Genomic DNA, 12,304 nt, shown 5'->3' with positions numbered 1-12,304 from the left:
ACCAATTGTACTTAAATATTTTGATATCATCAAAATCAATTTTTGGATCAACAATCTCTCCCTTTTTGATGTTGATAAAATTCTTTGAGTACAAAGCAATAAAAGTAAACAAAAGATTGGTACAAAAAAATTTGAATCATGCATTTAAGATAATTTAGTTAGCAATGACTTCAAAAGTAAAGTTGTATTATCATTAAAAATATTCAAAAAAAAATCAAGATTTGCATTGCTCTTCTTTTATCTTATAATTTATGCAATTATGCAATTCCATGATTTAAGAATGTTCAATACACCCCCTTTTTGATGTAATTTGAGCTAATCTTTTCTTTTCTTTTTCTTCCCTATCATCTTTTCTCCTCCTTTTGTCATAATCAAAAACAGTAAAAGATACAGTTGTATCAAAAGGAACATAAGCAAAAGCAATAATTGAGAAGACAACATCCATTAAGCAAAACCTCATTCAATAGCCATTGATAAAAATATTTATATTTTCATTAACAATAAAATTCATTTACACAAGACAAGTAGAAACGTAGCATAGATAGCTATAGCCTGTACAAGATAGCAAAATAGGATGGCTAGGATAGAAATCGCTATGGCTCTAACATATGAATATTAAGTGTTTCTTGATTAATAAGTATATTTTCTAACTCTATTAATGTAGATTGTTAAGCCCATCCAGAGATAGCAAACATTTAAGCACTATACTCTTTGTTTAGATCATGGATTAATAATCAGATCATTGATTAATAATCTATATTGTTTATTTTCATCATAACAAGAATTTGGATCAAGCATACTTAGCTCATCAAATAATTTTTTTTCTTTAAGAAAATAGTGAGAGATCATAAGATTATCTTATTTGAGAGCATGAATCATGTTTTCCATAAATTAAAGCTGAGCCTTGTTGGAGTTTGAGCAAGAGTACTTCATACCTTTTTTGGCTCCTCTATTTCTTGAATATATTTATGATTTTCCTCATCTACATTCGTCCAGAGAATAAATACAATATTTCTAGCTTTAGTCTCTTATTTTTTCTATAGTATCCAGAGTTTTTGATGGTTTCATCATATGTATCTCATTCATGATCTCCCATAGATCTTGCTCGATCGAATAATATTTGATGTTGGCTTCCAATATGCATAATTGGTGTTATTTCAATTTTTTGATAACAATGTTAGGGATGGAAGTAGCTTCAGCCATGATAATTTACATGTTGAATCACCAAACAAGAGTTTAGATGCTTGCACTACCACATAATAAATTACTAGAGGTTTTTTAACCACGTCGAGCTATGAATCTATGAATCATTAATCTCCAAGCCTATGGCTCTGATATCATGTAGAATGGCATGCTATCCAGAGTAGATTGATGTGTTAGCTTAAGATCCAAAACAAACACTAAATAAAAATATTTATAGATAATTACAAAAAAAAAATAATTGTGAAGGAAAAAAATTGAGAAAGTAAAATAAATTTATTCAAAAGAGAAATAAAGGTCAAAATAGTAAGTTTGGCTCCCTTCATAAAGATGACTCACAAAAAAGACTCCACACAGAAAAATAATCTCTTCTCTCTTTTTGCTCATATACCACATAGGAGATATCTAAGGTCCCTCCAAATAAAGCATCATATGGTTGGGATCGATGTTTGAGTCCTATCTAAACTGAAAAATCAAAAATCTACTAGAACACAAACTCTGACACTTGTATAAGAAAATAATTAAACAAAATAATACTAAGAATTAGAGTCCAATTTGAAATACAATAAGCAATGATTCTCAATAATGTCTTCACCACACAATGGTGGTGGTGGCAATGGGTCGATTCATTTTGACACTAATTAGGCTAGAAATTATACATCCCTACCCATAGTATATGAAGCTATAGTGTTGCAATTATGGCCTCCAGACGATTGGGTTGGACAATGTAAACCCATGCCTAATCTACTTATTTAACATTACTCAAAGACAAATATTATTTCTTAATTTTGATATATTAGAAGAATGCAAACCATCAATCTTTTTGTCCATAAAATGTATAGGTTAAAGATAATCAAATTACATTATTTTTTATTTCTAGGTAATTGTGGTCACATAGATTATGATTGTTGGTCTTAGTCTTTGGTTCACACGTCTCGTTATTGATTTTGGGTTCAGGATGAGTAGATACTCTACCCTTTTGAGAAGGCAAATTTCATCTCTCTCTCTATAAAAATATATCTACACTAAATCTACATAATGAGTATATATTTTCTCATGTTAGATTCTATCCATATATATATATATATATATATATATATATATATATATATATATATGTGTGTGTGTGTGTGTGTGTGTGTGTGTGTGTGTGTGTATCTATATATATGTGTGTGCGTGTGTGTGTGCGCGCTCGTGTGTGTGTGTGTATGTATGTATATATATATATATATATATATATATATATATATATATATGTATATGTATATATATATGTATGTATGTATGTATGTATGTATGTATGTATGTATATGTGTGTGTGTCTATATATATATATATATGTTGGGAATAGTATCCCAAAGTCAATCGTCAGTCTGTTGACGGTTGTGCTCATTTTTATATATGTACATGAATTATGAATTAATAAAAATTATTTTGATATTTTTCAACACAAAATGTTTCATCTTCTAATGAACTCCTATGTTGTGGTGAAGTCCTTAGGACTATTTAGACTCGACAAAGGAAGATTTATCGTTTAGTCCTTAAATCTGTTCGCGACCAAATGATACGTTGTTACCAAAGACGACAATGTTTATCAAGCATAGGTCGTTGTGTGCCATATAGGTTGGTTGTCCTCTTAACCAATGAGTGTGGAGACACTGGTATGGCATACAGGTGAGATGTAAGGGTATATCTACACTGAATGTGACCGACTCCAGAGCTATTTCTGCTGTCAAGATTTACTCTGATGGAATATGGGTATAAATATCCCTCCGATCTGAGACCGCCATGGTAACTTGCAAGCAACTCACTGCACTTAGGCATTGGACTATCTGAATTTCTAATTCAGTGATGGAAGGCTGCTGGGTGTAGTCAAGTACTTGACTTGTCGGTGCGTGTGTCAAGATGGGATTGACCACTCTAGTTTAGGAGCTGTGTACAGTCGTGTTTCAATTTAGCAAAACTTTGGTCAGGGTAGTCTTTGTGAAGAGTCACAGGACTGTTTGAGTTGAGCATGATTCAGATGATCTAATCAGGATTGACAGTTTAACCCTGAGTCATCCTAAACACAGAGATCAAAAGGATGAATTATACAGTAACCATATTCATGCAGGTTCTGAGTATTGTGATTGCGATCTTTCGACCTATCTGATCATCGGGTACCATTGCTAGATAGTCACTTTGATTAGTATAGAAATTGGTTCCTGTACTACCAGCTTAGGTTCGAACCTGCGGGGTCACACACATTAGAAGTTTCTATCTGATAGCTGGTGAAGAGTCCTTCATGTCTAAGATTCTATGATCGAGAATCAGGATTCTCTGATCACAAATTTCACACATTTTGGGTACCGGGGTCAAGAGTCCCACTGGTTTAGGACTCTTCGATCAGAGTTACATATCAATGAATTCTGATGCCCAATTACCCATCGAATTTGGACTCAATATTTATGAGAGATTTAATTAGTGATTTGATCACTTATTAACTCAATTTGATTGAGTAATTAATTTTGGATCAAGTCCAATTGAATTAGATTCAGTTGGATTTGACCCGATTAGGTTAAGAGTTGACCTAATCATCGAGATGGTTTGGTCCCTGATATGATCAGGGATTGGGCTTAATCAATTTTTGATTTGATTAAAATTTTATTGAGCCTAATTAAGCCTAATTAAGTTGGATTTAAATTAGTCTAATTGGGCCTAACTTATTTGGTTCAATTAGGTTGGTTTAAATAATGAAACCACCTTGACCCATTCTCCCTGCGCCACCTCACTTCCACTGCGCCCATTTGAATTCACGAGAAGAAAGTTCTCATGAATTTTTCCTCATGCAAAGCCCTCCTCACGTCCTACTTTAATGCGCCATATGAGTGGATAAGGATGATTGGTTGGCCATTCAAATTCAAAACAAAGTTTGAATTTGAATGAGCAACCAATCTTAGCACCTTGACCTTATCTTCTTTTAATGCCCCATTTATTACACAAGAAAATATTTCTCATGAAATCACTTACGCACAAATTAAGCCACACCCTTCTCTTCTCACGCCCTTAGTGGATAGGGATAAATTGATTTCCATTTGAATTCAAAATTTGATTTGAATTCAAATGTGCAATTACTCATCTTTATCCTCTCATGTGGATAAGATGTTTTGATGTTGTTTTAAAAGGAGGAGAAGAGTGGGGCATGTGCAAGAAAAATTTTGGAGAGAAAATCTGGGCGTGAGGAATCCTTGTGTGCAAGGTGAAGGTCAATATCCTTCCGAGAGAAAAAGAAAGAAAAGAAAGAAAAAATATGCGCAGGGTTTCAGTGAGTTCTTCAGAGTTTCAGCCTGGAGTTCGGAAAGTAAGAAGGTGAGCTACGAGTGTCGTGAGCCCACCAAATTTTAGGAAGATCTTCAACATCCTCTTAAGCACGTCTGCTGATGATCTAGAGTATTCAAAAAATCGACAGACATCGATCGAAGGAGTTCGATCAGCATCGACCATCGAAAGGGCTCTACAATGAGCTAGCACTTGTGAGGAGTCGATCAGATCGAGAGCTTCGTGTGGATGATCCGTAGAGGCTAGACATGCTGTGTGGCTACATCATGATGATTAGACTCTCTCGACGATAATCAGATTATGACGATCTACTACTCGCACAAAGGTATTGTGTTCTGAACACATTACAGTAAAGTGTTTACTGTTCAAATTCGAATTTCAAATTTAAATGCATGCATACTATATATCATATTTAGATCCTAGTATAGGATAAATTTTTATTAATTAATTAGATTAATTAATAATTTTCACTGTAAAATAGTGATTTTAAAAAAGTTTTAAAATTACCATTTTATCCTTGCACTAATTTTCCCCACAAATGGTATCAGAGCAGGTTCTTAGATATGATATATATATTTGCATGTGTAGATTAAGTTGTAATCTAAAAGTTTAAATTTAAAATTTGAAATTTAAATTTTGAAAGTTGTTCGAAATTCAAAATTCAAAAATTTGAATTTTGAATTTTGAAATTTAAAATTAAAAATTTAAAAATTCAAAAATTTGAAATTCAAAATTTAAAATTCAAAAAATTTGAAATTTAAAATTTGTTTGAAATTTGAAATTCAAAATTTAAAATTTAAAATTTAAATTTTAAAATTGATATATTTAGATATACTTGATCCAAGTAGCAAGTAATCGAATTGGGTTGGTTGCCATGATCGTCCGGTCATAGGAGAAAAGTAGGGTTTAAAGGCCCTCTCTTCCCATTCGATGGGATCTCCTATGACGATAGGGGTGCCGATGCGATTATATCCCATGCAGATGAAGCAGTGAAAGGAATATTTATGATTTATTTTGATTGAGTTATTTTCTGTTATGTAATTAGCAATAAAATTGCTATTTATGAAAGGTGCTGATATATTTGTGAAATGAGTCAACATATTTGGTGAACAGAAAATAAAACCTTTTAAATTTGAAAATTATTTTTAAAATACCAAACCCTGACCTATCAGTCCAAATACTAAATTAAAAGAATTAAGTGTTGTCTAGTAGGTCTAGAATTATGAATTAAGACCTAAGACAATTGCATAAACTTGTGGGTCAATGGGTTAGATGGATTAGGTCCATAATTGGGTTAGACCTAAGGTTAGCTTAAAGAAATGGACTAAATTAGAGTAATTGATCAAATCTAATCAAAAGTTGAATTAGATTAGGTCAAGGATACTCTATACTCAACTCCAATAGTTGTAGTTGAATGGGTCCATGTCTTTAACTAGACCAAGATAGACTTAATTCATGGCTACGCGGTGGAACCCTATTTACTAAGTTGATCAAATTAAAACTAATGAACCGGTTGGTGTCTAAGGTAAGTTTGGCAGTTTGACCAATGGTTTTTAAGCAGGAGCTATTCACAGTGATTCAATTTCTGACGAGTTAATGGCTTATCCCCACCACTGATCTCACTTACCTGGCCAACCTGGTGAATTAGGTTTTGATTAGATCACTTGGTGATTAGGGCTCACCCATGTCATTAGGTAAATCAGTTTGACTGATTTAGGTGCTCCTAATGCTGGCTTAATTAAATCCTTTTTAATCTGACTTGGTGAAGTCAGTGGGAGGATTAAAATTGGCTGGTAATTTATCTTCTCATCTATTCTTTAATAAAATCTTCAAAAATTATTAGGTCCTAAAAATGATTAAGTTATAATGATAACTAAGTCATAGCCTCCCATTAAGTGAGTGATAATGAGTCCATTAGTTTAATAATCATTGGAGGCCCAAAGGCCTGGTGCTTATTGACTAATGGAATTATCAATCATAGTATGATAATTTGGTTTGAGTCTTTCTGATGGTGGTTAGGTTGGCCGACCAGAGACCGGCTTGATCATTTATTGGTCTGATTCATCAAATCAAATCATGTTAATGATTGGACTTAACCAGATTTTTTCAGTGGAGGCCCAAGCCTACTGATTAGGTTCTGGGGCAAAATTAATTACTAGAAGTTGTTTAGAGAAACAACTGGTTATGAACCTACCCATAGATGCACATGGGTTGACCAACCAAAGTTGGGCTCGTGTGTAGTCTGTGTGGATTCTAGTACCCACTAAGGAATTAAAGTAATTCCTCGAATTGGAGGTTGAGGCTACTAATTCATAAAAATACTGGAAGAAACTTTAAACTAAAGTTCAAATCTTTAGTATTAATAATTTATGTACTAATATAGGTCTGGTTTTTCTTTATGCAGCTATGGCCACTACCCTGTCGCTTCGGTCATTATTAGATAATGACAAGCTCATGGGACCTAATTTCGATAGCTGGTATCGAAAATTAAAAATCGTCCTTGAGCATGAGCGGATCCTTTATGTAGTAACGGATCCGGCACCTGAGGAGCCAGCTCTGAATGCTAGAGGGACGGTCCGAGACACTTACCAGAAGTGGCTCAACGACCGCACCACCGTCCGGTGCATTATGCTGGCGGCAATGAATGATGAGTTCAGCCGCAGGTTCGAGGACGCCCAACCACAGGAGATGCTTCAAATGTTGAACGACTCCTTTGGCACGCCTGACGATATTGAAAGGCACAAAACTAGTTGTGCCATTTTCAATGCTCGGATGAGGGATGGAGCCTCAGTCACTGATTATATACTGTACATGATCGAAATGATTGAGTGCCTAAGTAAACTGAGCTTTCCCCTGCACGAGCAGCTCGATAAGGATGCGATCCTTAATTCTCTGCCCAAGTCCTACCTTCCCTTCCTTACTCATTTTCGAATGACAAAGCCTGCAGTGAACTACTACGGCTTGTTGGGGTTGCTATAAAACTTTGAGAAGGACCACCAGCTCCATAAGGAGTCCGTAAATATTGTGGGAGGATCTTCTTCTGATCGTCGATCGTTTAAGAAAGGGAAGAAGAACAAGAAGAAGAAGAATAAGAAGGTGCAGCCGCATGCTGGGATGTCTGCACAAGATCAGACCAAGAAGTGCAAGCCCGACCAGAGCCAGGCGGAGTGCTTCTTTTATAAGAAGCAGGGGCACTGAAAGAGGAACTGTCCTCTATACATTACCTCACTGGACCTGAACAGACCGAAGAATAAGCAAGGTACTTATATGATAACACCTTGCAACTTTTTCATTTATGATACTACTGCCTGGGTATTAGATACCAGAAGTCCTTATCATATTTGCAATTCGATGTAGGGTCTGCAGGTCAGTAGGAGATTTGATGAAGGCGAGAGATTCCTAAACGTTGAAGATGGAAGCAAAGTTTCAGTTCTTGCATTAGGAATCATGAACCTTGTAATCAATTCTTGAAAAATAATTCTGAGTGAATGTCACTATTGTCCAAGCTTTTTATTAAATATTATTTCTGTAGGCCTTTTGGCCATGAACGGTTATCAATTTTTAATATAAGAAAACGTTTGTAATATCATTTTGAATGGTGTTACAATGTTTGTTGGACAACTTAATAATGGAATTTACTTTCTATCACAACCTGTTAATGTGGTTCAAACCTCCGATAAATGCCCTAGAATAGATAAGGTGTCAGAAGTCTACCTTTGGCACTGTAGGCTAGGTCATATCAATAAGAACAGGATAAACAGGTTGGCTCAAGAAGAAATTCTTGAAGTAGGTGATTATGAATCACTTCCAACCTATGAGTTCTGTCTTCTTGATAAAATGACCAAATCACCTTTTACTGGAAAAGGTGAGCGAGCCAGTGAACTCTTGGCTCTGGTACATTCTGATGTATGTGGACCCATGAGCTCAAGTACAAGAGGTGGATATTTCTACTTCATAACCTTCATAGACGACCTATCGAGGTATGTGTATGTCTATTTAATGAAGCATAAGTCAGAGTCATTTGAAATGTTCAAACTATTCCAAAATGAGATAGAAAAATAAACTGAAAAGTGTATTAAAACTCTTCGATCTGATCGAGGAGGTGAATACCTTTCCAATGATTTTCTGACATATCTTAGAGAGAATGGGATTCTCTCTCAGTGGATACCTCCTGGAACACCACAGCATAATGGTGTGTCTGAAAGGAGAAATCGGACCTTGTTGGACATGGTTCGATCCATGATGGGGTTTGCTGGTCTACCGATCTTCCTCTGGAGATATGTGCTCGAATCGGCTTGTTACCTTCTAAATAGAGTTCCGAGTAAGTTTATAACCAAAACGCCATATGAGATATGGATAGGACGTAAGCCAGTACTCTCGCACCATAGGGTTTGGGGGTGTCCGGCTTATGTTAAATGTTTAATTACGGACAAGCTAGGATCTAGGTCTGACAAGTATAATTTTATAGGATACCCAAAAGAGACCAAAGGGTATTATTTCTACCTGACTGATGAGCAAAAAGTGTTTGTCAGTCTTAAGGCAATCTTTTTAGAAAAGGAGTTCCTTGGTGAAGGGACTGTTGCCTCTAAGGTCGAACTTGATGAAATTCGACAGGTGAAAAATCCGACGCAAGTTGCTGAACCATATTTGATTAGATCAGATCCAGAGCCCATTGATCAAGCACCCTTAAGGCGATCTGGTAGAGTACCACATCAACCGGACAGATACTATGATTTCTTGATCCGGGATGACGATCCTATCGAACTTGATGAAAATGATGAGGATCCGATCACCTACATGGATGCAATGCAGAGACCCGACTCTGAGAAATGGCTAGATGCCATGAAATCCGAAATGGAGTCCATGAAGGTCAATGATGTGTGGACATTGGTTGACCCACCCGAAGGAATAAAACCCATAGGGTGTAAGTGGGTCTTCAAGAGGAAGAGGGGCACAGACGGAAAGGTGGAAACCTATAAAGCCCATCTGGTTGCCAAGGGATATCGTCAACGTTATGGTATAGACTATGACGAGATATTTTCTCCTGTGGCAATGCTCAAATCCATTCAGATTATGCTTGCGATAGCTGCCCATCTGGACTATGAAATCTGACAGATGGATGTGAAGATAGCTTTCCTAAATGGAGAGCTGGATGAAGAGGTGTATATGATACAACCTGAAGGATTCATATCCACTGATGAGTCTAAGGTATGCAGACTACAGAGGTCCATTTATGGACTTAAGCAGGCATCCCGGAGTTGGAACATACATTTTGATAGGACGATCAAGACGTATGGCTTCATTAAGAACGGAGAAGAGCTCTGCATTTATAAGTGGGTTAATGGTCCAGTAGTGGTATTTTTTGTATTGTATGTGGATGATATTCTCTTAATCGAAAATGATGTCCCTGCATTACAGGGAATAAAGATTTGGCTGTCGTCACAGTTCTCCATGAAGGATTTGGGAGAAGCTTCCTACATCCTAGGGATGAGGATCTATAAGGATAGATCTAAAAAGTTGCTTGATTTATCCCAGTCTACGTACATAGATACTATGCTGAAGAGGTTCAGCATGGAGAATTCCAAGAAAGGCTATCTACCAATAGGCCATGGAATTTCTCTATCGAAGAGAGATTGTCTGACAACACCTCAAGAGAGAAAGCGTATGGGTAGGATTTCATATGCTTCGACAGTGGGATCTATCATGTACGCCATGACATGTACATAATCAGATGTGACATACTCACTAGGAGTAGTGAGTAGATACCAATCTGATCCAGGAGAGAATCACTGAAAGATTGTTAAAACCATCCTAAAGTATTTAAGAAATACTAAGGACCAGTGGCTTGTTTATGGTGAATCAGACTTGAGACTTATAGGGTTTACAGACTCTAGTTTCCAGTCTGATCATGATGACAGCAAAAGTGTATCGAGATTTATTTTTATCCTTTATGGTGGGGCTATCTGCTAGAAGAGTTCCAAGCAACACACTGTGGCTGATTCAGTTTGCGAGGCAGAATATGTCGCTGCATCAGATGCTGCCAAAGAAGTGGTGTGGCTGAGGAAGTTCATCACTGAGCTCAGAGTAGCACCCTCCCTTGTTCGTCTAGTTCTGCTCTACTGTGACAGCTCTGGAGTCATTGCTCAGGCGAAAGAACCGAAGGCACACCAGCGGACGAAGCATATTCTATACCGCTACCATCTCATACGAGAAATTATTGATCGAGGTGACGTCGACCTTCAGAAGATTGACGGAAAGGAGAATCTGGCCGACCCATTCACTAAAGCCATTACGGTGAAGGAGTTCGACGACTACAAGTCGAAGATGGGTATTAGATACTGCACCGATTGGCATTAGGCCAAGTGGGAGATTGTTGGGAATAGTATCCCAAAGCCAATCATCAGTCTGTTGATGGTTGTGCTCATTTTTGTATATGTACATGAATTATGAATTAATAAAAATTATTTTAATATTTTTTATCACAAAATATTTCATCTTCTAATGAACTCCTATGTTGTGGTGAAGTTCTTAGGACTATTTAGACTCGACAAAGGAGGATTTATCGTTTAGTCCTTAAATCTGTTTGTGATCAAATGATACGTTGTTACCAAAGACGACAATATTTATCAAGCATAGGTCGTTGTGTGCCATATAGGTTGGTTGTCCTCTTAACCAATGAGTGTGGAGACACTGGTATGGCATACAAGTGAGATGTAAGGGTACATCTGCACTAAACGTGACCGACTCCAGAGCTATTTCTGCTGTCAAGATTTGCTTCGATAGAATATGGGTATAAATATCCCTCCGATCTGAGACCGCTACGGTGACTTGCAAGCAACTCACTTCACTTAGGCACTGGACTACCTGAATTTCTAATTCAGTGATGGAAGGCTGCTGGGTGTAGTCAAGTACTTGACTTATCGGTGCGTGTGTCAAGATGGGATTGACCACTCCAGTTTAGGATTTGTGTACAGTCATATTTCAATTTAGCAAAACCTTAGTCAGGGTAGTCTTTGTGAGGAGTCATAGGATTGTTTGAGTTGAGCATGATTCGGATGATCTAATCAGGATTGATAGTTTAACCCTGAGTCATCTTAAACTTAGAGGTCAAAAAGATGAATTATACAGTAACCATATTCACGTAGGTTTTGAGTGTTGCGATTGTGACCTTTTGACCTATCCGATTATCGGGTACCATTGCTAGATGATCACTTCGATTAGTACAAGAATTGGTTTCTGTACTACCAGCTCAGGTTCGAACCTGCGGGGTCACACACATTAGAGGTTCTTATCTGATCTGATAGCTGGTGAAGAGTCCTTCATCTCTGAGATTCTGTGATCGAGAATCAGGATTCTCTGATCATGAATTTCATACATTTTGGGTACCGAGGTCAAGAGTCCCACTGGTTTAGGACTCTTCGATCAAGGTTACATATCGATGAATTCTGATGTCCGATTACCCATTGGATTTGGACTCAATATTTATGAGAGATTTAATTAGTAATTTGATCACTAATTAACTCAATTTGATTGAGTAATTAATTTTGGATCAAGTCCAATTGAATTGGATTCAGTTGGGTTTGACCCGATTAGGTTAAGAGTTGACCTAATCGTCGAGATGGTTTGGTCCCTGATATGATCAGGGGTTGGGCTTAATCAATTTCTGATTTGATTAGAATTTTATTGAGCCTAATTAAGTCTAATTAAGTTAGGTTTAAATTAGTCTAATTGGGCCTAACTTATTTGGTTCAATTAGGTTGGTTTAAATAATGAAACCACCTTGACC

Source organism: Elaeis guineensis, chromosome 12, assembly GCF_000442705.2.
Source record: "Elaeis guineensis isolate ETL-2024a chromosome 12, EG11, whole genome shotgun sequence".
NCBI classification, from domain to species: domain Eukaryota; kingdom Viridiplantae; phylum Streptophyta; class Magnoliopsida; order Arecales; family Arecaceae; genus Elaeis; species Elaeis guineensis.
Note: the sequence above shows the minus strand (reverse complement) of the source record.